This window comes from Chrysemys picta, chromosome 5 (assembly GCF_011386835.1).
Source record: "Chrysemys picta bellii isolate R12L10 chromosome 5, ASM1138683v2, whole genome shotgun sequence".
Taxonomy (NCBI): Eukaryota; Metazoa; Chordata; order Testudines; family Emydidae; genus Chrysemys; species Chrysemys picta.
The window spans coordinates 126,245,669-126,271,570 of NC_088795.1; the positions used below are offsets into that span (position 1 = coordinate 126,245,669).

The 25,902-nt window shown below is 44.4% G+C and overlaps 2 long non-coding RNA genes across 4 annotated transcripts in view; both read right to left on the reverse strand.

Annotated features, from left to right (window-relative positions):
• Nucleotides 1-25,902, reverse strand: part of LOC135983798 (uncharacterized) — a 79,980-nt gene that overhangs the window by 32,356 nt on the left and 21,722 nt on the right. The window lies entirely within an intron of this gene.
• On the reverse strand, nucleotides 2,783-9,070 carry LOC135983797 (uncharacterized). Of its 3 annotated transcripts, none has more exons than XR_010601612.1 (2): nucleotides 6,834-9,070; nucleotides 2,783-4,997 (listed from the first exon to the last, which is right to left on the reverse strand). It is a non-coding gene; the product is annotated as an uncharacterized LOC135983797 (long non-coding RNA). The 3 variants fall into 3 exon arrangements; XR_010601611.1 differs by having other exon boundaries at nucleotides 6,822-9,070; XR_010601610.1 differs by having other exon boundaries at nucleotides 2,783-5,009; nucleotides 6,822-9,070.

The following is a 25,902-nucleotide window of genomic DNA, read 5'->3' on the forward strand; positions in this document are numbered from 1 at the left end:
TCAGCCACAACAAAGAATCCGGCCCAAAGTTGGAGCAATGTGGAGTTCCTACTGCCTCCGGTTCTTCCTCATGTGTGCTCATTGTGCAGCGTTTGGGCTTGATTCTGGATCTCACTCACAGTTTTGCCCTGGTGGAGCTCAGTGGACGGACTCCTGACTTGCACCAGGGGAAGTGGCAGGAACACCAGCCCCTGTGATTGTACAGAGCCCCGTGACACTGCTATGCAAAAACTCATTTGAGTGCAGCGAGATGCTCGTTTCCAACATCACCTGCGTTCCAGCAGAGCTAAGAGCATGAAGAAATCTGTGCCTTTGGGAATGACAGCACTGACAGCCCCAGACAGGATGCTCCCACAAGGGAGGAGCACAATGTGATTTATTGTCCTGTGACTCCTCTGAGCCATCCGGGCAACAAAACCACCCTAGCCTCAATGTTATTCCCTTCTTCTCATGCTGTACTCCCTGCTTTTAGCCATGCTATCCGGTGGGAGGTTGTTTACACTGTACTGAGAACAGAAGGGCTCTCTGGTGAGTTACACTGGTTAGGACAAAAAAAAAAATTACTGCTGATAAGGGGTTATACAGAGGGCCTGAATACTTGTGGTCATTAAAGATCCCAGCCACCACCACAAACCCAGCTGGCCTCAGTTTCTCCCCCAAGCTACCCACTTGCACACCCCCAGAGACCCAACTACCCTCAGTTATCCCCCTGTTACCTCCCACATACACAAACTTAGTTACTCCAGCCTCCCAACCCAACTGTCCCCTGGTCACCCCACAAACACAACTGTCCCCAGCTCTTCCCTTCAGAGTTCTCCACCCCCAGCCCAGCCACTGAGCAGTTTTCCCATCTTCCCCCAGACACACCCATAGACCCAGTTACCCCACACACCCAGTTCCCCTTATTTCCAGTCTGCGAAGAAATACAAAAACAGAAGAAATAGCCATGTGACTTTAACCATTTTTTTCACCCTAAGCCAATCACAGCTTGAAATTCAAAATACGTAATGAAAAGTCACCTTGAAATGTTCACAGGCATCCACATAGTGCAAAAAACACAGGCCCTGCTCCTCAGCTGGTGAAGCGCCAGCAAAATAAATGGAGGTTTGCCAACTTACACCAGCTGAGGATGTGGCCTGTAGTGCCCAATGTCAACAAAAAAATTCCTTAATGCAAAAAAATGTGTATAAAACACTCCACTGCCAACTTAGTAGGCTAATGTTTAACCTGTGTAATATTTCACACAGCCCTACAATGCTCCCACACAGCTATAAAGTATCGCTCTGCCCTGGGGGAGAGCAGAGATGTGAAATACCGACCTGTGGTATATTCCTTTGCATTCTATACATTATCTAGTACAAGTAGACACATAGTTGAGCAAAAAGCCCAAAAAATTTCCTCCTAGAAAAGAACAATAAAGCTCATTACATAAGTTAATGGAACTTATTCTCATAGTCCTGCAAACCCAGGTGATTCAAATGACATCATAGAGAGAGACTGAAGTGTTTATCTATCTCTAGACAGATTTGTGGTAAGCTGATCTGCTGGTTGGATATACTATGGCTTGGTGTTAGAGAGACAAGGTGGGTGGACCAATTGGTCCAAGTTCTATTAGTGAGAGAGACAAGCTTTCGAGCTTACACAGAGCTCTTCCTCAGGTCTGGGAAAGGTACTCAGAGTGTCACAGCTAAATACAAGGCCAGTTGTATTGCTGAGTGTGTCGTGGAGTATAGTCTGATAGACAGTACAAGCCAGGGAAGCAGGAAATCCTGAATTCTAACCCTAACTCTGACACTGAGGCCTGGTCTACACTCAAAAAGTCAGGTCAACTCAGCTATGTGTCTCGGGGGAATGAAAAGTCCACACCCCTGAGCAACATAGTTAAGCTGACCTAACTCCCGATGTACCCAGCACCAGGTGACAGAGGAATTCTTCTGTTGACCTAGCTATTGCCTCTCAGGGAGGTGGATACTTTTGACAAACTAGGTCTAGGTGATTTGCACAATGCTACAGAGAGTTTACAATGAAGTACTACAGCAGCACCACTGCAGTCCTGCAGCTGTCCTCCTGTAGTGCTTCAAGTGCAGACAAGCCCTGACTCTCTCTGTAGCATTGTGCAAATCACCTAGACCTAACTTGTCAAAAGTATCCACTAACGCTGAATTCCTTGATAGTCAAAACTAGTGCCTCCTGAATAGGTAGGCCTTAGCTGCTCTGTGCCTCAGTTTCCCCATCTCTAACACAACAATGAAAATCTATTTCCATCTCACAAGGGCACTGTGACGAATGATTAATGTTGTACATTGAAGATTAATGTACAGTGCTTTCAAAACATAAAGTGCTGTCTAAATGCTAAGGATTGTTAATGACGTAATAGCTTTCAGGGGAGTTGTAAGATTGGAATTTCTCTGGAGCTGGTCTGAATGACCTCCCTCTAGATTAGAGAATATCTCCATCATAGTTCAGTCTGACATGTGTTTGGTAATATTTAGTATTCAGCCTCAGACGGGCAAAAGGTGAAGCCTCTTGGTGGTACTTCTGAGATAAAAGAAGCTACCGTAATTTCTGCAAAATTAATAACATTCTTCAAGTTGTTCCAAAAAAAAAAAAAAAAAAGACTGGTTTTCTTTCCCCACCCTTTTATTTTCCTAAGACAAGGTTTCAAAATGTGTTGGATGGAATTCTTCTATACATGCTGCAAAAGGCTGTCGGGGACTTTTTAACCCAGACGGCAAGGTTCGTTGTCTGACCGCAGAGTGAGAGACAGGCAACACCAGCAAGGTCCAATACAAGCTCTTTATTGAAGAGTGCACACAACAATAGAGAGCGGCCCGTCTCCAGAGAGAACCAGCCACGATTACAATAACTAGTGAGATTATATAGACAGTTTCGTCGCGTCATAGTTAAAGCAACCCAATTCTTTTTTTTACTAGTTAAAAGCTTCTAATATTTATACATATCTATGTTCTTTGACAGTACAAACAGTTCATGATTTCTCAGCAGCTTCTTATCAGCTTTTTCGTCATGCACTAGAAAGTAGGGAGTTAAGAACAGAAACAGGGAGTGAAGACTGCAAGTCTCCATATGTCCAAACAAACTGTTCCTAGTACATTTGGTACAAGAATACGGTCCCCCCGCCCTTTATCTTATTCTTTGTAGCCCAAGCAAGCATGTCCTCATGTTTCACAGAGAGACAGGAATGGCCCAGCAACTACAGTTAGCCTAACTTTGGCTAAGCTGGCCAAACAGTGTTCTGTACTCCATATTTTTTTTGGCCTAACAGTCCCCCCTTTTGTCCCTGGAGTACCTTGGAGGGACTCCTGGGACAACTACTGAGCAGAAAGACTGGGGTTGGTTACTTTTGGGCAGAACACACTTTGGCGCCTATCCAACGTCCAACTTTTATCATAACATACAAGGCCAGTAAGCCGCATATAATTACAACGGCGCTTCGGAGTACATTATGGAGCCAACTACTTATATCTGGAATCCAACTGAACAGGTTACTCTACCAGGATTCAATTCGCTTTTCTCCGTGGTTTTTTGCTACTTCCATAAGGTGGTTTTCTCTTTCCCAAGTGACATTATAAACATTTGGGACATACACACAGCATTCTTGTCTAATTAATGCACATGTTCTTCTCTGAGAGGCCAGTAAAATATCTAGAGCCAAGTGGTTCTGAAGAACCATCTGCCTTAGTTTTCTCTGTGCTGTTGCCAAGTCTACTAGGGCATCGGCGTTAGTCTAATTTCCCAGATGTCTCGGTGAATTACCCAATCTCACATGCATCCTCCCCATGGACCTGGCAGGATTCGGTATGTGGGAGCCCACACCCCCCTAACCGGTCCATATGCTTGGAAGGAGCATTGAGAATGTCCGCACTTCTACCAGGAAAGTCTCCAAGTATTTCTTTATGGCCACAGATCAGATGGTACTCCTGATGTGTCTGTAAGGGCAGTGGGCCAAGCCTGAACATGCTAGATCCTACTGCAATGCTTTCCCAGCCTCAATGATATTCAATACTATCTCTATCAGCAACTTCTGGGTCATAGTACTAAGGGCGGAGATAACATGTAACTCACCAATCTCAGCCTGTACCTGGGTTAGCTGTGCTCCACAAATAAGGCTTGTGGCCTTCTTTAGTTGCCCTAATTTCTTATTATGTTTTTGGTTCTTAAAAATATTTTAAACTGCTGCTGTACTATTGGCCTTATTTTATAGGGATCCGGTCAAGTCTCTTTTCTTTCTAGAGGAAATAACCCAAGCCCTCTGTTGTGCTAATCTAATAGCAGCCCTTTTTGCATTTAAAATCCAATTAGGGAGGGCAATACATGCTGAAGGACTCATTCAAAACACAGGGCGCAGCCTGTAGAATAAACCCCAAAATCCAATCAAAACCACATTCCCAAGCATGGGTCCCACAAGTTTCTTCCTGCCAGTGTATAATTCTTTGTTTCTTCACCAGGGTTAGTTCTTAATGTTTTTTTTTTTTGTAGTCAGGAATTTCTGGACTTTGGTGGTTTCAATGGAGCGAGTGTTCCTTCTTCTCTTTTTCTGAAACAGTGTGGTTCAGCATCATACAGGGGAGAGGTTACTAGCACATTACCCTGTAATGGGTTTTGCTTTTTTTTAGAAAAAAATTTAAAGGCACAGTAGGTCTGTCAGTGGACAAGGGAGAGGTTACTAGCACTTCACCTTGTCTTTTTTTTTTTCTTTTTTTTGCTGTCCAGAAGGCACGGCAGAGCTAGAAGGAGAAATAGGCTGATCATCAGTCAGAGAGTCCTCCCGAGGTGGAGGGGTCTTTTTGCAGTGAAAAGCATGAGTCCAGGTAGGCAGTCTTTGGCACTTTACAGCAGTGTTGGTGGTTAACAGGACTTGGAAAGGGCCTTTCCAGCATGGTCAAAGCAGTCTTTCGTTGATGGACTTTACGTAGTCTCAGTCTCCTGGTTTCAATGAATGGCAGGGCTGCTACGGTCTTTAGGTAGCACTTCTTTACCTGTGAGAAAAACTTAACACATTTCATTAATGCCTGGCAGTGTTTTGCAGATTTTACAGCTGCTTGGGCACATTCAGGCCCCCCCTTTTCTTGGCTGTCAGCCAAGTCTTAGCTGTGGGCAGTGCCCTTGGATGGGCCAGCATCTTATTTTTAGACTGAGCTTGCTAGCTATTTTTTTTTTTTTAGTTAACTCGTTCTGTTCTTTTTCCTTCTTTCCTTTTTGGCTTCTTTTAACCTACAAAGGAAACTTCCACTTTTCACTCATACACCTTTTTTTAACAATGAACACATACACATTGCCATTATACTGTACATTAGTCTTATTATTCAATGTATGCCATATACACCCTTCCAGTAAAATAACTTTTATACAGAGCTTTGGAGCAACAAACCAGGACAAGCACACCCACCTTTGAGGAGTCCACTCGGTACAACCTCTTGTGTCCAATAGCTTTCCTCCCTCCCCAGCCCTCAGGCTAGAAATCTGAAGCCAGAAGGATCCCATGTGCAATATGGGGAGTGGGTTAACCTTCCATGTCCTTGCTTCCAAAGACTGTTGATATGCAAATTTTAACAACATTTTTTTTAATTAAAAGATTTGACCAATGAAGCCTTTTTTTTTTTACTTAAGCAAATGTATTAGACTTAGTATATCACATTTTTCTTGATTTATTTAAACACTTTGTATTTTAAGTTGAATAAAACAAGTATCTGCTTTTTATTTCAACCCTTCTATTTAATTTTGAACTAGACTGTCTTACGAAAATATTAAACCCAACAATTCTGGCCACAAGACAAACACCACAAGACAGGCCAAAGAACACAAAAATAATTTCTATTGTACCAGTAAATGCATGGTACATTGAATGCTGTTCAGCTGGCAGCCGTTTTCTCTAATGATTTGAAAGACAAAAGAACAGAGGTCTACCCCTTCTGGGCAGTCAGTCATTGCTTAAAATATTTCCTTTATATACACATACTCTTGTTGATTTTAGGCAAAACAGAGGAATTACTCCATATTTCTTTGTATTTGTTTCATAGGCAGCCCAGGTTTCAGTGGCTTCTACCTTATTAGTAAGATCATTTGCATCAATACAAATGCTTTTTGGCTTGCTTCTAGGTCCAAAGCTATCCACAGCTTAAAGATTCTTACTTTAAAAAAGGACACAATTAACTTTCCCAGACTTTTGATTGCCTTTTACTTCTAACTCCTGCTTTCAAACGCACAGTGTTCTGAAAAAGACAACACAACCTATATTGGTAGGTTTGCATTTCTTTTACTTCTACTACAATATACACTGCACATGTTCTGGGGAAAATGCACATTCTATCCACAATTCAATTTCTACAACACTAGCCACATCAATTTCTACACAAGGTGTAACTGTTTCTTTTATGCTTACAAAATCTCCATGCACTCACAGCAAAGTGTCAGCTCAACCACACAGAGCTAGGGGCACTGTCCTTCTCTCTCTTTACCAGATCTTTTATCTGCTATTTTGTTACCCAAAAACAAAATTTAAATCTTTTATTCTTCTGGCTTTGACTACCCTGCTGCAGCCACAACCTTTGGTCTTTATTTAAAACATTTTAACTCTTGTCGCATTAAGTCACTTTAAGGATTAAATGCTAAATACCTTAAACAACACTAGTTTCCTGTGCCTGGCAAAAGTATTCTCGGTTTTGCAACTTTAAACAATACCAATTCATCTTAAACTTATAAAATACAGATTGTACACAGCAGGAGTGTTCTTCAGCAAATTAGACTAACGTATTCATAGTCGAATAATTCCACTTAAATAACTTCTTGCCTGGATTACTTACAGAAATTCTTACCAAGCTTCACTGCTTAATTCCCTCTAGCAACTATAGAGTTAACTTCTCACTCTTGGGAGGGCTGTTCTTTTACACCCTGGGGTCTCCTGCGACGTCTCTTTCAGAGATTCCAGTCCAGGCCGGCTGCCTGTGGCTTCTTCAGCGTCCCCAAACCACGCCAGCTCCAGGGTCTCAAAGGCAGACTGTTGGATCTCACTTGATAGTTAAGCGTTGCAAATGTAATCTCAGCACTGTAACTTGTACTGCCTTTGTTAGTCTCTAAGGTGCCACAAGTCCTCCTGTTCTTCTTTTTGCGGATACAGACTAACACGGCTGCTACTCTGAAACCTTTCGTACTGCCTTTGGTTTGCCTCTGTCTATATTTTTTCACAGCCAGCTGGGGCCGAAAGCAGTTTTTCTTTTGGTTTATAGTTATACCATACAAATAAATAATCCATTTCTCTCGGTCTAAGATCAACCAGGATATTCCTGAGGGAATCCACCCTGTCAACAGAAAAGGTTCTGCACCTTGGCCAGTCTTTAGTCGGGGACAAATGAGTAGTAAAGGAAGGCCATTGAATTTGGCATAAGTTTCTCATTTAGATTAAGTCAAACAGGTTGTTCCAGAGATTTCCTTCTAATTTCTAAGTACCAGAGACAACGGGGCGTCCCCCGGGCATTTGCTGCCAAACTGTCCCATTTAGCCTGTAGGGACTCTAACCCTACTCCGGGGACTCTAACCCCTCACTGGGGACTCTAACCCCTCTCCGGGGACTTTAACCCCTCTCTGGGGACTCTAACCCCTTTCCCGGGGACTCTAACCCCTCGCCGGCGATCGCTTACCTTATTCAGGGACTTGAACCCCGAAGACCTGACCTCCCCAGGGACTCGAACCCCGAAGACCTGGATCCTACTCAACGGGTAGGTGGACATTGCTGGGTTTCTACGGGCTTCAGCTGGTTCACAGAACTCGCCTTATCGCCGATGCAGGGATCAGGTTACCGGGCAAGGCTCCTCGAAGCCAGAGGATGCGCGCTGCGTTGCTTCGGAGTCTGATCCCGCACCGGAGAGTCAGACGAGTCCCGGCGGAGTCGCCAAATTTGTCGGGGACTTTTTAACCCAGACGGCAAGGTTCGTTGTCTGACCGCAGAGTGAGAGACAGGCAACACCAGCAAGGTCCAATACAAGCTCTTTATTGAAGAGTGCACACAACAATAGAGAGCGGCCCGTCTCCAGAGAGAACCAGCCACGATTACAATAACTAGTGAGATTATATAGACAGTTCCGTCGCGTCATAGTTAAAGCAACCCAATCCCCTCCTTTACTAGTTAAAAGCTTCTAATATTCATACATATCTATGTTCTTTGACAGTACAAACAGTTCATGATTCCTCAGCAGCTTCTTATCAGCTTTTTCGTCATGCACTAGAAAGTAGGGAGTTAAGAACAGAAACAGGGAGTGAAGACTGCAAGTCTCCATATGTCCAAACAAACTGTTCCTAGTACATTTGGTACAAGAATACGGTCCCCCCGCCCTTTATCTTATTCTTTGTAGCCCAAGCAAGCATGTCCTCATGTTTCACAGAGAGACAGGAATGGCCCAGCAACTACAGTTAGCCTAACTTTGGCTAAGCTGGCCAAACAGTGTTCTGTACTCCATATTTTTTTTGGCCTAACAAGGCCTTGCCAGAAGAACACTGAACTTCAAACAAAAAGTTGTTTGGAGTACCTGAATTTTACTTCAACCTCAGGAATTCTTAGGCTGAATCTCCTAGCCTAGCCCCTAAAAGTTTTAAAATGCACACAAAGCAGCATTAAACCTTCAGTCATAGGCAGTGATGTTTTCTTAGTCTTTGTCCATTTATCTTGGATGGCCAAATGTAAATCTTCCTGGACTTTCTCAAGGTTTATATTTGGTTGTGTTTCCTCTCCTTTACAGCCCTATCCTTTCATAAATTCTCAGAAGGGATATCTTCGGACAGCAGTCCAATTACAAAAAAGTGGTGGTGCCTTAACTCCTTCCACTCTCTTAAGCCCCACCCATTATCAGCAAAAATGATCAGCAGTGTAATACTTCATTCTGACATGTAACTGTCATCATTAGGCATCAGGATTAACACCACATGGAATGATTCACACTCGTACAGAGACAAGGTGGGTGAGGTAATATTTTTTAGTGGACCAACTTCTGTTGCTGAAAGAGACAAGCTTGCAAGTTACACAAAGCTCTTCCTCATTGTGATCTGTGCTGTACAAACACGCAAAAAGACACGGTCCTGCGCTAGGGTGCTTCATGAAAGGGGAAGGACATAGCTTCCGCTCTTTCATGCACATGACTTTTCTGTTTTATAAATCGCAGTGTGTGCTATATCTTAAATCTTTTTCTGGTTCTATAACATCTGTACGCTATACCTATGCCTTGTAATTTTACAAAATAGGTGCTGTCTTATACAGAAAAATTGCTACTTATACAGTTCACATCATAGATGCTGACTCCGTGGGTGCTCTGGGTCTGGAGCACCCACAGGAAAAAAATGGAGGGTGCTGAGCACCCACCGGCAGCCCCCCTATCAGCTCCCCCCACATGTCCCCCCAATGCCTTCTACCCGCCACCAGACCCCACGGATCAGCGCCTCCCCCTCCCTCCCTGTGCCTCCTGCCTGCTGCAAAACAGCTTTTTCGTGGCATGCAGGAGGCTGGGAGGACGGAGGGAGGACACAGCACGCTACGGGAGGGGGTGGGAAGGGGTGGGGCAGGGTTGAGGTGGATCGGGAAGAGGTGGGATGGGGATGGGGCCATGGGGGAAGGGGTGGAGTGCGGGTGGGGCCTGTGACAGTGCTGGGCAATCGAGCACCCCCTGGCACTTTGGAAAGTCAGTGCCTATGGTTCACATTTAAAGTGATTTTTTTGGTACAGCACTGTGGATTGCTGCTCCAACTCCTGCATCAGGGAACAGTAAAGTAGTTACCCACAGTGCACTGGTGTTGCAAAAGATGGAGGAAGTGCTGTGTGTGAACAAGCTGATCAGGTTTACATTAGCCAGAATGAAAACAATACACTATTACAAGTTCTAATGGTTCATCCAAACCGTCATGAATTGTAACGGTGCAATGCCCTACTGTAGACAGGGCTTGGTAGAGCCAGAAATAAAATCCAGGTCTCCCAAATCCCTTAGTAAATGAAGAAAGGCAAGAGTTATTTGAGTGCATGCCCAACACCAGCTATTGGACTGCATTTTTCCATGCTTGTGCAGTCACACAGACTCCATTCCATTCTTCCTCGTCAGACTGATAATCTACAACCCAATACATATTAACTAGTGAACTTACCAGTTATTCCTACAATCTGAGACTTAGTCTACACTACGAAGTTTTGCAAGCATTGCTCTGTCAGCTAGGAGTATGGGAAAAACATACACCCCTTAGCCAATATATCTATGCCAGTAAAACCCTCGATGTAGATGCAGCTATGCCAATGGAGGAGGAGTTCCGCTGGCGCAGCTAACATCTTTCGGGAAGGTGGTTTATCTATGCCAGCAGCAGAATTCCTTCTGTTGGTTTATGCTGCATCTCCACTAGGGGGCACTCTTGGCACAGCTATCCCGCTATAGCTAGGTCAGCAACCCATTTGCAGTGAACACAAGCCCTGCCATGCTTCACACTTGCTTTGAGAGTGTAAAAGAATTGGGTGTCCATATTACATCAGTGGTTAGACGCTTCTAAGCTCCATCTGTAAACAGGCTACCTCGCGGCCAGATTTTGCCACCTGCGCTCTTGGTTGAGTAGTATCCTACTCCACAAGTAGTCTCACTGAAATGAATTTGCTAGATTTTGCTTGTAGCCCTATGTAAGGGGCACTGCATTGGTGAGCTACCCCATTGACAGTACAAGGAAGGGATGGGATCTCAGAGAGGCATGACTCCCTTTGGCTCGCCACTTACTCCAGAGGTCAATACCAGCTGCAAATTCCTTCTTCCTTTGCAGTGGCCAAGCCCTTCTGGAGGTGTGTTGTGAAGGTAGAGCTAAGGCAGGGTGGGGAAAGCAGTAGGCATGCAGCACTGTCTCACTCCCATGCTTAGTTTAAACCTAAGATGAGACTGTATTAAACTGAGTTGCTTTTTCTACAACGGAGCTAGCTCAGTCTCTTTTCCCCTTAAGCTGCAGGTCTCTGGCCAGTGACTATCCCAATGGAGTTTCCTCCACCTCCCTTGGAGACTGTGACAGTCTAACATCTTGGGTCAGGAAATTTTTCCTGATCGTCAGCCTAAGTTTTCCTTTCCTTAACTTCATCTCATTGTTCCTTTATAGATTCATCCTCAGTAAAAAAACATGGAAAGTGTCATTCAGAAGCCCCTTCGGGATCCACAAAGGAGTCAGAATTAACATTTTCACCTCCGTTTATGTTTCAATGTCCTGAAATTGGGCAGGATCGTCAGCTGAAGTCATGAGGGCTAGCTACATTAGTTCACAGCAGCTGAGAATCTGGACATTTGTATTTACAGGGTTGAGTCTCCTCAGAAATCATGAGTCACTTCACAGAAGCTACTGATGCTACAGAAATAAAACAAGATACAATTGTTACACCTTAGGATAAATCTCATGAGGAAGTGGGCTAACAGAAATATTTTCCCTCTTTCGAGTCCTTGGGACTACATTTCCACTCATAAACTACAGGGCCGCCAGGAGCTTGCGAAAATATTTCCCATCATTGTGTCCCAAAACACACACTTTTCTGGCTAAAAAGCAAGCCCTGCATTGAGCATTTGCTGCTGTGTAAAAGTACTGACGGACAGAGAGAGATAAGCAATGTGGAAGTCAGGTAATGTGATGGATAGAACAGGCTGCATTTTCACCACTGGTGGTCAAAATACCACGTAGGATACCGCGTGTAATAAGTATGGTGGTTCAGAGGGGATGTGAGATTCTGGGTCGGTAAATGGAGTCGATAAATGGAGTCTTCTGTTCATCTTGACCACATAATAGCTAATTTTTCCATACTGCAATATTTTCCATACTGCTCAGCTAAATAGCGTAAATCAGACCCTCTCTAAGGGTCGGAAGAATCAGTTTTCATGCTAAACAATTCCAGGGCCAACCTACGAAAGCCTTAAGTTATGCCAGTTAAAGTCAATAGCTTTGTGGTCTTTGGTCCACCATGGAGTGAAATGAAAGTAGATTGCTATGTCCTCTTCTGTACCACAGAGTAACTAACATCTGTTTAGGCGGGAAAGTCAAGTCCAGTGTGAGACTTTCACGATGGATATTTGATTGGTAATGGGAATGATTCACAAGAAAAGAGCTAACTGAGGGAGTCCTCTGTTGTGTACTGATAGATGGGTAGCTTTGCATACTATGAAGAATCCACCTTAATCTCTTGAACATCTCTTGGTGGGAGGGCTAATTCTTAGAGGGAGGGATAGCTCAGTGGTTTGAGCATTGGCCTCCTAAATCCAGGATTGTGAGTTCAATCCTTGAGGGGGCCACTTAAGAATCTAGAGCAAAATCACTACTTGGTCCTACTAGTGAAGGCAGGGGGCTGGAGTTGATGACCTTTTGGGGTCCCTTCCAGCTCTATGAGATTGTTATATTTTATAGAGAGATATACCTATATCTCTTACAAATTAAGGGGTGGCAGCCATTCCTTTCTGTGTTTTGTGGAGGAGTAACAAAGAAATTTCTGCTGACTGAGAGCTGTGTGTTCTTTCATTTCAGAGAGAGCCTGTTGGAGCTGAAAACTTAACATGTGCCTTCTCACGCTAGTTGAGACTGATAACGGATGCTTTGGACCTGTGACAGTCATAAGTCAATCCAGACTGGAGTTTCCTCCCTAGGTTAGATGAGTGTCAATTGTGAAGTCCCCTGCGTTCAGCAAAGGGTAGGTAAGAGTCACCCACCCTTTACAGATGGGGAAACTGAGATGCTGAGAGTGTTAGAGGCTCCCCCAAGGCCAACGGTAAGTCTGTAGCAGAGTCAGGGATAGAACCTAGATCTCCTGCCGCCCAAGGGGGTGCTTTCGCTGCAAGACTTTCCTTCCCCTCATTCATTCCCATTGTTTTGTAGGTTTGCTAGAACTCTCTCAATATTGAGGATATAAACTGAATGGCCCGGGTCACTATGTTGGGAGCAGAACAATGTCTAGGGTCAAAAAAGAATGCACCAAATGCACCAAAACTGGAGCACACAATCTACACCTGACCCTTCCTCCTTCAGAATGACTGGCAGCAAAGACAGGCGTGCCCCAGTGCCATCTAAGGGAGTTGGACAGCCCAGCCACAAACAGGGCTCCATTCCTGGCTCACCAAACCAGCCAGGTTTAACAACACTAAGCAACCAGGTTACCCAGCCAGGGAATCTGACCTACCAGAGTGCCTACCCCAGGAAGGAATCAGCAGCAGATTGCTTTTGGTGAACAGTAGCTGCCTGGTAGGAATGGCAAGAATGTTTTGAAATGGTTGGGGAAATAGGTGTGACCTGTAAAGCGATGCTCGCCCAGAACAAACTGGTATTTGCTTATTTTATTCATACAAAATACACCTCTACCCCGATATAATGCAACCCGATATAATACGAATTCGGATATAACGTGGTAAAGCAGTGCTCCGGGGGGGCGGGGCTGCACAGTCCGGTGGATCAAAGCAAGTTCGATATAACGCCCTTTCACCTATAATGCGGTAAGATTTTTTGGCTCCCGAGGACAGCGTTATATCGAGGTAGAGGTGTAAGTCTAGTGTTACCCCTTTTGACCTGAAAAGTGAGCCAACATTTGCGGTCCTGCAGGTTGTTTCATTAGGAGGATAAATTGATGATGGAGGCAGGTGTTTCTTTGGTGCAATCCTGTTTATTTACAAAGAACGTAAAAAATCTTGTGTCCCTGAACAAAGTAGGAATCAAACAGCAGGAGATGGTTTCCTTGCTCAATATCCCAAGCCTCTTTTTCCAGCCAGCACTCTTCCCAAAAAATTCTCTCTCAGGGCCATGCTACACATGCTTCTCCAGCTGGCCTTGACTTTCTGCTACCTTCTGTCTGCTTCTATGGCGATTCTGGCTGGCTGTCTACACACACAGCTCCACCAGAAACAATTACCCAGCCTTCTGGGGTTGCATTCAGCCCGCAGCGAAATCCTTCTGCTCACATAGTTCAGCTGTTTACAACCCTTGCATGTGGCCTCCGTTTTGGGTGGTGGCCCCTGTTGTTCCAGTTATCTTACTCCAAAAGGAGTCTAACTGCTTCTTCCATCTATCCTAAATGAAGGATTACGCCTACCAGCTTCAATGATGCCTCACCCAACTGCCAGCATAACACTATGCTCCACCATGTTGTGCAGGAATCTGTGTTGAGAAACCACCTAATCTCATTGATATAACACTTCTGCAGCCTCCCCTTATCCCTCACAACTGTTTTGTTACCCCTTCACCCCTTGCTGCATCACTGGATTAGAAACCATTTCTGCTTATCTGTACCGCATGGTGCCTGGCACACTTTTTGGTGCTATAAAGACAGAGAGATTACGTATACAGTATACATGTACTGTGTATATATGAGTACACACAAAACCATCTAGATAGCCTCTATATATGTAATCTCTCTCTCTCTTTGATTAATATAGATATATAAAATCACATACAAAAACTACATTAAAAACATAATTAAGATAATCAAAAGTTAGGAAATGGCCAAGAGAAAGCGGCCTGTGTAACCTTAATTTGGCCTCCTTGTGCATAGGTATTACGATATGACATGATCACATGCTATTTCTTCCACCGGAGCTTGACTCATTTAGTGCACAGGATGGATAGTACTCACTTAATGTACAGCTATTCAGTATTGCGTGTTCTCCTCGTTTTGTGTCTGTCTGGTTGGAAGCCAAAGAAGAGCACCTCCGTTCATGGGGGTCCCTTTCCTGCTGCTTCTAAGCCTATTCATGCTGCTGAATTTATTGTAAAATTCCAGTAGGTTACATTCATTAACCAAATGGGCTACTACCTGGTTAAATGCAAGTAGCTGATTGATGCAGGTGGGGTTGAGGAGCAGGGATTACATGTCTGTTTGTTTTCAGTGTGTTTCAGAAGGTTTTGGAAGCAGTTGATAATAGCTTTCAGGCTTATAGCATTACTGGCACCAATGCGGGGAGTGGAAGGATGTTCTTGACAATGATAGAATTGGCTCCTGGGGGAAATTATGATATTGCCATCCAGTGTAGTGACCTTACAGATTCTGGCCCGGATGTAAATCACATTGGATCAATATGATACATGAAACACAGGCGGCCTCCTGTAGCATGAATTAGATGCTTACCTTATGACCCAAGGCAGAACAAAAGGGGGGACTTTACTTGGCAATCTGGTATGAGTTTGCATGTGGAAACGCTATGCTGAATGTGACAAATGAGGATAAGAAAGTGTTGATGGGCTGAAGGAATAGCGGGGCTGTGCCTATCATCTGGCCTCGCTTTGCACTTGTCGGGAGGGATGTCCCACCCGATGACAGATTTCGGCATTTCACATATTTTGCAACAGGGTGGCTGGAGCAAAGCAAGAGAGCCCTGGGGTATAAAACCCCTGTGCAATCAACACATAGAACAGCAAAGATTTCCTTGCAGCTGGGATGAGCTGAGAACACGACACACCCATTTGCTTCATTTCATTTCTGTGAGGGGGAGGCTAACTCTTCCATTAAAGAGTTTTCTGACATTATCGGAGCATATGTTGTTATTAACAATCATGGTCATTATCATTTCTACTGAGCCAGGATGTTTTTACAAACAGAATGAGATGAACAAAGACAAGATGCAGGATTGCGGGGAAGGAGAGATTATTGGTGGGGAGGGAATCCTGGAAGACAGGGGTTTAGAGGAGGAGGAAAAGAGGAGGCTGGGTGGCCAGGGATTCAGAGACTCTTCCAAGGCTGCAGCGTGTTCAATGGCGAAGAGTGGAAGGAAGACCCAAAAGGATCCATTAGGAAAAAGTATGGAGAGAAGCCTATAGGCTGAGAGGGAGGAGAGCAGAGCAAAGACATAGGCTGGGTGATCTAGGTGAGGAGGCAGAGCTTGAAAGATAAAGACTCATTGGAATAGTTCTTGGAAGTAGCACGCACGGGGAGAGAGGAATAATCAGGCACACGGGGCCCAGTCCTGCAGAGTTTGCACAATCTCTACGGTTGAGTAAGGGCTGCCGAAATAGGCCCCTCCTTATAAAAACTCACAGTGACACTGCTCATTCAGAAAAGAGAGAGGAGCAAAAGCAGAGGGAATCCAAACGAGTCTAGCAGGAGCTTAAACTGGTATCAATTATACTTTATTGCAGCTTCCCCATGGCTGGATGTTACTGATACGTTCCCAACAGAGACTCCCTCTCCCCACCCACACTTATCAACCTCTGATTTACACCCACACCTTTGTACCCTACCGCCAAATTTGGCCCCTTGAACCTGAGTGTAAGGGAGGCCAGAGGGAGTGCAGCAAGAAAAACAACAGCGGAGAGTGTAAAATTATATCACATAGGCCATTCCCGACTTTAGCTAACACTTTCCTACACTTTCCTTTGGTTCCTTGCATGCAAATGGCACCAGTGGAGAATCCTTCCTGCTCTGTAGACGTCCGTAAGTGGGTGTAAACTGGTGTGAGGAAGACCAGCTTCCACTACCTTACTCATCATCTTTGAATCTGGCTCAGTCTTCACCTGGCACCATAAATTTGCCTTGGATAGCTGCAAAGAAGAGGAAGTTTATAACTAATTAATCTGAATATACCACTGCTAAGCTGATGGGCTATGGAACCAGGTCACCTGTTCAAGTCCAGTCTAGAGTTGACAAAATCAAGGACGTTCCTGGGAGTTTTGTCTAAGGAGCAGGCTCCAGAAATGTTAAGAAATGATGGGTACTGAGTGGCCTAGATAAAATGAGTGTTTGGGTCACAGTAGGCAGATATCTAGATCACAAAATCACTAACACAACTGGCTCCTTTGTGGGCTTTCTCTGTGGCAGTGCCAGGGAATGAATACGCCACTCTGTGCCAAGGAATGAATAGGCCAGTATTTGACCTTTCCTTTCACCCTTAGGTCTGTAGCCGCTAGTCGGACACCTTTTCTGAGCCATAAAATCACATTTTAAAAAATAATGCCCCTAATTTATTATTTTGCCTGATGAGGTACCAGCAAAATTGTGCAGAAGTCATACAGCAATTATAGACATTGCATCTTATTTCTGCTGGTATGATGCCCTCCAAAGCAGCAAGAAGGAATACACAAGTGGGCACTTTGATATGCCCACAGTGTCTGAGATACCCCTCTGAAAACACAACAAAGTCTAACACGGTTGCGTGAAGAAGTCTAAGTCCCATTTTTTTTGCAGAAAACTTCCCTCATGTGGAAACATGCACGTAAATTACTAGCAGCCCTAAAGTTAGCATAAATCAAAGCAAGAAGTCAGCTGCCACTGGCCCTTCAGATGAAGTCCCCACATCTCAAATGGAGCCGAGCTAAAGTAATACATCCCATCCAAGAGTCTGAATGGGCCATGGCTGCAATGGACTGCCACAAAGCTACCATTATGCCACAGACTGCACCTGCTTCTGTAGCTACTGCAGCACTGTGTAGCAAATATAGAGGGCACCTGGCAACAACATGGCATTTCCTGAAGCCTGCAATGACAAGACTAAAAAAAAAAAATCCCAATAAACAGATGGTTTCTATGGAAATAGGAACAATATGGAAACAATAAAGGACATTGCAACTGCGATAAATGCATTTTTTTTTTCAACTAAACTGTCAAGTCTATCCTTAGTGGGTGGTAAGGACAAGCCTAAATTCAGGTGGCTCCGATATCCAGAGAATGGGATGTTGTTTTTAAAGCACATTGCTCCTCACATGGAATAAGAAAGATTAGAATCACAATGATCCACTGAGCAGTGTCTGTCACTGAGCATAAAGACTGGAAGGAAAAAAAAGGAGTGACTTTGCTAGAAATAGGCCATCTGCAAAGGGATGTAAATTTCCAAACCTTTTGACTGCACCCCCGAAGCCATAGATTATGAGCTGGGAAAGTAGAAACATCCAGATGGAAAACAAGCAATTAATGCCAAGCAGAATGTAACATACAGGAGCACATGAAGCAAGGAGGTGGTCAAAATTCACAGAGAAAACACAAAATCTCATTTTAGTTCAATTCATTTGGTGCAAATCTTAGGAACATAGGAACTATCAAACTGGATCCAAGCAGGCGGACATCTTCTAGGCCAGTATCTAAACTCCATCAGTGCTTAGTTTCACCTACTTCACACACACACACACACACACACACACACACACACACACACACACACACACACACACACACACACACACACACGTGTCCATGGAACTACATATCCTCATAACATTTCAAAAATGCCCATTATGAGGGTGCATCCAAGTGTAAGCCAAGCAGGGCAGGTTTGAGACAAGCCCCAGCATGGGGTAATTGCTCTATATAGTCCTAGCATTTGTTTTCCCAATTGCAACATTTGTCTTTACTTGTATGTTTCTCAGGCTGTCCCGAATACTAGAGACTCAAATCTCTGCAGCCAGAGAAATTCAATAAAATCATCCAGTGATTGCGTGTGCACATATTTTGAATCAGCCAGGCTGGACCAAGGGGTATATAATTAAGGGTAACGGGATGAAATTGGGCAGAAGAAAATGTAAGCTGACTAGCAGTAGAAACAGCGAGATCTGTTAGACTGTGGAATAGTCTCCCTGGGGAGAGGGCAGACTTGGGGTCTCTGGGGGCTTTCTTTGGCTCGGCTGCATTGCTAGTGTAAGCCCTGTGGTTTGGAGATAAGGGGGCTCACTATCATCAGCTGTTGGGAAAATGAGAAGAACGGCCCAGAGCTGCTTAACAACTGGGTGTGGACAGGGGCTCCACCGGCAAGGGGGTTCTCTGCCACTGTCTATCGGAGAGCAAGGGGAATTAACTGAATGGGCCAGGCCTCGTTCGCATTTCAGGTTTATGTGATGGTTTGGGGCATTTTGATTAAAATCAATTAAGTCGGGGGTGGTGGTGGAATAAAATGCAACTGTTGGGAGATGAAGGGGCAAGAAATCTACACCAAATATGCCAGGGGTCACCCTGACTCATAGGTGCTGTCGCACCCCTGGCATGAAGTAGTAATAACAACCCAAATACATGGATTCTGCCTTTAGCACCCCTCTAATAAACACGGTTCCAGCACCACGGCCCTGACAGACTAAAGTCAGGCATGGTTGGATAAGGGAGCCTGGACAGAGAGCCTAGCAGAGGAGGAGGGGCTTGTGCCTGTCTGGTGGTGGAGATACTATCAAAGACCCTAGATGCCGCTGATCCCTCTCTAAGAGCGGAGACGGCTGCAAAACAGTGGACAGGGTAGAGCAGTGGCATCTCTGAGGCTTGGAGCCGTCGATGGTGCAGAGCAGTGGTAACTGGTGCAGAACTAGGCAGCTTAGGCTGAAGCCACAGAAAGAGCAGCCTACCTACGAGATTGCTGTGGGCCCCCTACTGAACAATTAAAGCTAAAATCACTTCAGCTGCGCCAGGCGATGGAGCTCCCAGAGCAGCCCAGGGAGCACTGGCCTGCTAGAATCCTTGTACTTCTCCGGCCCAGGACCAGTGGGGAGCAGAGAAGTGGCTAGAATGCACCAGCCACTCACAGTGGCCAGGACCAGTGAGGCTGGCGCTGCTGTTAGGACATCCTGGGGCAGTGGGAGTCCTGCCTCATAGAAGTTGTTACTAAATTAATTGATGGTTTTCCCTTTGTTTTAACCCCTGGACTCAGTGCTTGCGAGTAGGGAAGTATTGCCCGTCGGGGCACTCAGAGTAGTGTATATAGTTTCCCAAGTTTCCGAGTGGGGGCTCAACTGGTGTTATGTCTTTAGAAGGCACCCCTAGAAAATTGAAGCTGGCCCTTGTTGCTGTTGACAACACAGAAGGCAGAGTCAACAGAATGAAGGCAGGAGTGGCGTGCGTGTTGTACTGTCACCGAGAAGTAAATAGGGCCTATCTGACTAAGGCTTCTATTCATTTGCCTAATTTATTGATTACATTAGGAGTGACCTCTCATCAGTGCAGAGGGAATGCAATAAGGAGCCGGGAATGGAAGACTCCCCCTTACTTGGATGGGAGTTGGGCCAGGCCCAGGGATGTTGGAATAGAAGCTGGGTATTACTGCGGAGAGGAAGGGATATAGGACACTAGAACAGACACTGAGGGTGTGTTTACACTGCACGCTAAGTCCAGGTCTGTGGAATCCCGGGCTTGTGGATTGTGTTCCCAAGCCCGTTCTTTAGCATCTACACTGTTGTCAACCTGAGTTTACGATTTCTGGACCTGGGTCTCACAGCCATGCTAACACATCTGTACCACTCTACACAGATCTTCTGACTCAGGTACGTGGCTTGATCTGTGTCCACACTGCAAAGTGACAGGACTTGGACCCAAGCCACAGCAGGACTCAGGCTCTGCCTCCCCCTGCTCCTTTAGCAGTGTCCTAGGACCTGGATCCTGAGTGCTTACCGACCTGAGTCAGACTGATTTGTGTGCGGATGGAAGGGGGGCTTGGGCTGAACCCTGAGTCAGAGCCCAGGCTCAGTGTGCTGTGTAGACATACACTGAGATTGCTGTAGGGGAAAAGATCCGGGAATTTGGGGAGGAAGGAGTCTAAGTTCACCAAAACTGAAGCTAGGGATTGGGAGGGGAGAGGGTGAGGGAGCGGAATGGGGGATGGAAACCTGGTTTATTTAATACCTTTTTAAAAAAAAATTAAAAACATAAAACAACAATAAAAACTAACCAAACAAGTAACAAGCCATGAGTCTATCATCCTCCTGATCACTCTGCTCCTATGTTGCATTCCTTTCCCCCACCCCTCATGTGTCTTTGTCTTTTAGACTGCACACATACAGAGTCTGCCTCTGTTTTTGGAAAAGAGTTGTGCCCATAGGGACAGAGCAGCATGGTCCAATGGGCAGGGCACTAGAGTAGGCATCAAGAGACTAGGGTTCTAGTCTTGGCTGTGGGTGACTCTGGCCAAGTCGCTCTATCTCTGGTTTCCTTTCCACCCTTGGTCCTGGACTGTAAGCTCATTGGGACAGGCACTATCTGCTCGTACAGTGCTTATTGCAATGGGACTTTGATCTCAATTGGGGCCTTTTTGTGCTACCATATAATATGATACATGCTCTCTTATTATAATGATAAAACAATACTTTGCTGATTTACACCAGCTAGGAGTTAGCCCGTTGGGTGCTACCAGAGTCCTCGTAACTAATAATAATGATCCTGAACTCACACCAGTTTCACACTGACTTCAGTTGAGTTAACTTGATTTAGGACCCATCCAACACATTGAACATTGGATCCGGCCCTTCTTTTGGTATGAGGTGAGAATCGGGCCTGTGGTCTCTTTACTTTATGAATTTTCCCAGGCACCGCACTGTAAATAGTCATCAGAAATGGAAAAATTTCAAAACTTTTGCAGAAGCATCCAAAAAAAGTTCTTATCCTTTGGAGGCTTATTCAGACTCAAATAAAAACCTTGCACCTAGAAACAGGGATACAGTTCTCACGAGAACATGCAGGATTTCTTGTCTCAGCGATCTGAGCTGGGTAGATAATAATATAACAATAGACTTTTTTGTGGTATTTCAGATTCTAGTCTTGACTGAAGCCAGGAAGTGCAGACATCTGCAGAAATTTTTAAAAATGCAGTTAACCAACTTTTTCATATGCCACAGAAAAAAGGCTGAGAAAAGGCTTGAGTTGTCTCGATTCAAATATAGCTTGCCCATCACTTATGGTAACCTACATTGTGCTCAGTTACATGCTCAAAATGCGAGCCAAAGCTTTGATGAGGTTTGTAAAAGTTTGAATAACATTTTTTTCCTTCCCATTATTGCTCAGTTCTGAGCCACTTCGCTCTTCAGGGTTCCAGACACTGGGACCTGAAGCAGAAGTGCCAAATTACCATGAGAAAACGTGTCCCTCCTGTACTGCTAGCTTAACTAAGAGCAAGTATTATTAGTTTCCACTTGCTGTAAGAATTTAACTTTTTAAAGTGCAAAACAGACAGAGATGCAGGGTAGGGAAAGGGGAACAACCAACCAGTTACATGGATGAAAATCTTACCAGAAACATTCTTTTTAAAATTGTTATGTCAAAACACACCAATTTTTTTCTCGTTCAATATCCTGTCTCTGACAGTGGACAATGCCAGATGCTCCAGAGAAATCTCACCATAATGTACCTAATTATGCAATATGGGAAGAAATTTCTTCCTGAGCCCAAGTGGTTGATCACTTTATGTTCTCCTGCATGAAGTGAGACTGAGGCTTTCTGGGGTTCAGGGAACACACTGAAAGAGACTAACTATCCAAGGAAGAGAAAAAAAGACAGACCATATAGAAAGGAAGGGAAAATGATAGAGGGTGGGCCCCACTCTAATTCAAATGATAAATAATAACAGTAGGAAGTCTGTGCCAAAAGATTCCCAACTCACTCTTTCAAATACAAAAGGGTCACATAGGGCATCCAGGCATTTGGGTTCTTGTCTCGACCTATCCAAACCTTGAAACTTTCGAGGCTTGCCCATCGTTAATTGTGACAGTAGATAATGGCAAATATGAGATGTGTGCAGAAGATGTCTCTGTTTTCCACTTTATCAAAATCTTCCCGGATGTTGTGAGACAATACGCGTATTTGCTTGGTCCCGTCCCACTCTTAATCATCCACAAACAACTACTCTCTGCCACTTATGCACCTGGCAAGTTCCCCAATCTATCCACCATATTCAAGATAAGAGAATAGCATGTGCTTGCTTGGTATAAAAGATAAGCCCCCCAAACCAGTTATTTTTTGCTTGAGTTACATGAACTACAGCACTACACACTGCAAAAGTCTGGTCAGGAACGGAACCCCAACTATAGATGGTTATGATCCAGCCAAACACGGCATGAAGGCATGGGCACAAACCACAAAAGACCCGGTGACTGAAAAGCAGTTCTCAGCTTGATGAGAGAGGCTTTTATTTGAGAGAGTGATGAAATAGTGTTTATGTAAAAGATGTAATGAGTCTCAGAACAATCAAGACATGAATGATTTACCTGTTAATTACCAGTTTATTCCCTTGGCTGCCTTTGTTTCAATAGCAAATTACAGTATGTGACAACTAGCTCAGAAAAATCCTTGTTTGGCAAGTTTTGTCATCCCAAGTCCTTCCCCATCTTTTATTCAATCAAGTGCTGTACATGTAAAAGGCTAAATACTGAAAACTGACAGCTTAACTATTCACAGCCTATGGCATGGGGATGTGACTGCAGCATACCCGAGCTCACTCTGATCTAGTAACTCAAATAACAATAGCAGTGAAGTTGCAGCAACATGTAGTGTGGGGGCTGCATGGGTTAGTCACTTGAGTACATACATACCCTGCATCCCGGGTGAGCTTGTACAGCTGCCGTGGCTTTACTCCTATTATTCAAGCTAGCTAGATCAAAGCTAGCTCAGTTATGTCGACGTGTGCTACCCTCACACTACTGACTGAAGTGTAGATGTACCTCAAGGCCCAGTCCTGCACTCCTTGAGCATGATTCTGGTCCTATGCATAAACCAGGTGAGACTACAACAAAGTGAACGGTGTGACATTGATTTAAAACTGGTGTGAGGTGAGATAAGAAGCAATCCTTTTAATCCAGGCAGAATTCCCTTCTAAACCAAGGGAAGTTCTTCCTGCAGTCAGGAGTGCGGGTTTATATCCTTAATTAGTCTTGTTTCCTCCAAATTATGACTACAGAAGAGAGCAAGGAACTCTGGGGTGGCCCTTCAAACCTTACCAATTGTCTTAGGTAACTACATAGAAATTTGCAGTTAGATAACGTTAGTGTTTTCAGCATGCGAGGGATTTCCTGCCCTCATATAAGGAAATACAAAGAAATATTGCAGTGCCTGAGGTCATCTTATGTATTTCTCTGAGGTAAGATTAGATATGTTTTTTTTCAGGGACACCACTGCAGAACAGGAATAAAAATGCCCAGATTTTGCTCATCCACCCACCAATGGAGGACAGCCCAAAATATAGGCAGGCAGTGTGCAGCGAGGGGGCTGCTGTAAAACATTTTTTTAAAAATTGTTCTAGACACTCACAGCTCATTGAACCATTAAAAGTGAAACAGTTCATTGAACCGGACTGAGCTGAGCGGCAAGTTGCCGTTTGAGCCAGCTACTTAAGGGTTTTCTTAATCATCACCGTCATTATTAGTTTAATTCCATCCTTCTTTTCAATTAAACAGTTTATGTGAGATGACTCTTTGGAGATTCCAGTGTCATTAGGAGAAGATGGATCCAAACTATTAATGCCCCAGACTTGTAGGCTCAGGGGCCCATCCGTGTGCAGCGCCATAGACTCAACTGTGGCTCACAAAGCTTCTTCCTTGGAGGATTAGGGTGTTAGACAGCAGTGTTATATTCTATTGGGATTTTAAATGATACAGTTGTGTATGTTAAGGGCCAATCCTTCCTGCACCACTGAACTCAATGGGAGTTTTACCACTTTCTGAAGCGGCTTAAGCCCTAACGGACTCCATTGTACCCTATAGGCACAGGCAGTGGGGGGAATTTCAAGCTTCTTTAGCGTTCATTGGGACCAGTTGTGTGCTTACAGTTAAGCACACGCTCCAGTGTGTTGCTGGACTGGGGCCCCCGCAGTGCAAGACAGACACATTTTGGAAAATCAGAAATACATCAACAAAATTAAAGAACGGTGTGATCAAACAAAGTTAATCTGCTTATTTTAAGTATTTATATGTGTCCCATTACCATAATGTCTGAGTGCTTCACAATCTTTGATGTATTTATCCTCACAACACTCCTGTGTTGTAGGGAATTGTTATTATCCCCATTGTACCGATAGGAAACTGAGCCACAGAGAGGCTAAGTGACTTGCCCAAGGTCACACGGGAAGTCAGTGGCAGAGCACAGACTTTGAAACCCTCTCCAACTCTACATCCAACTAGTGTTTTGCTAAATATCAATTCATAGATCTTAAGGTCAAGAGGAACCTTTGAATTCATTTAGTCTGCCCTCCTATATAACACAGTCCATAGAACCACACCCCACAGTTCCTACATCAAGCCATTGAGTTGCGGCTGTGCTAGAAGATATATCTTTGAGAAAGACATTCATTCTTGATGAACACAGTTCTATTGTGCAATCAGAGGGCTGAATTTTTGTAACTCATTTTATGTGCTTTAATAGATGGATGGAAAGATAGAGGCTTCCTATAGTAAAGTGGTCATGTTAGAGTTAATTGGGTTACTCAGAATATTGTGGGATGGATCCATGCTTCATCCCATCCCTTACTTCCTGTGTAGTAAGTGGGAGTTCGTGCACACGCACACACTCTGTTGTGATGCACTTGAATAAAGCAGCAAGTTCCCAGCCTGCAGTCCTGAGAGTAAACTGTTGTTTTTGTTGACTTGAGCTGCCCCTTTACACGACTCCCTGACTTTTAACAAAGGGTGCCGATTTGCATTCATGCCGCCTAGTTGTTTTTGCTTGGCCTTTCCATGTGAGTTTCTATCATGTCTTCTGACATCCTCTTTCTAAACTTTCTTCTTTTATGATCTTGCAGAAGATGCCCTCAACTCACTTACTTAAATGCCTCCTAAGCTATGCATAGAACAAGCTGAATATGGAACAGATGAACAACGCATTCTGCATGCTATCACCTTGCCCATCACAGACACATTTGCACTTGCTCATGTGGAGTACACACATGTAGCAGCTTAGCAGTGAGCTTCTTTACAATGAAAGACAGACATTAGTTCAGTGCTACTTTCACTTGGGGCCTGATCCACCTCCCTTTGAAATCAGCGGTAAATCTCCTATTGCATTCAATGGGAGCAGGATCGGGCTCATAGTTCACTCATGGGAGGTGGTAAGTTTCTTCCCACTGTGTACATTACTTGCATGCCACTGGCACTGTATTGCTGAGTTGCAGAATTATTACTATTATTCATTATTTGTATTACTGTTAGGCCTAGGATCCCCAATCACAGACCAGGACTCCTCTGTCCTAGGCACTGTACAAA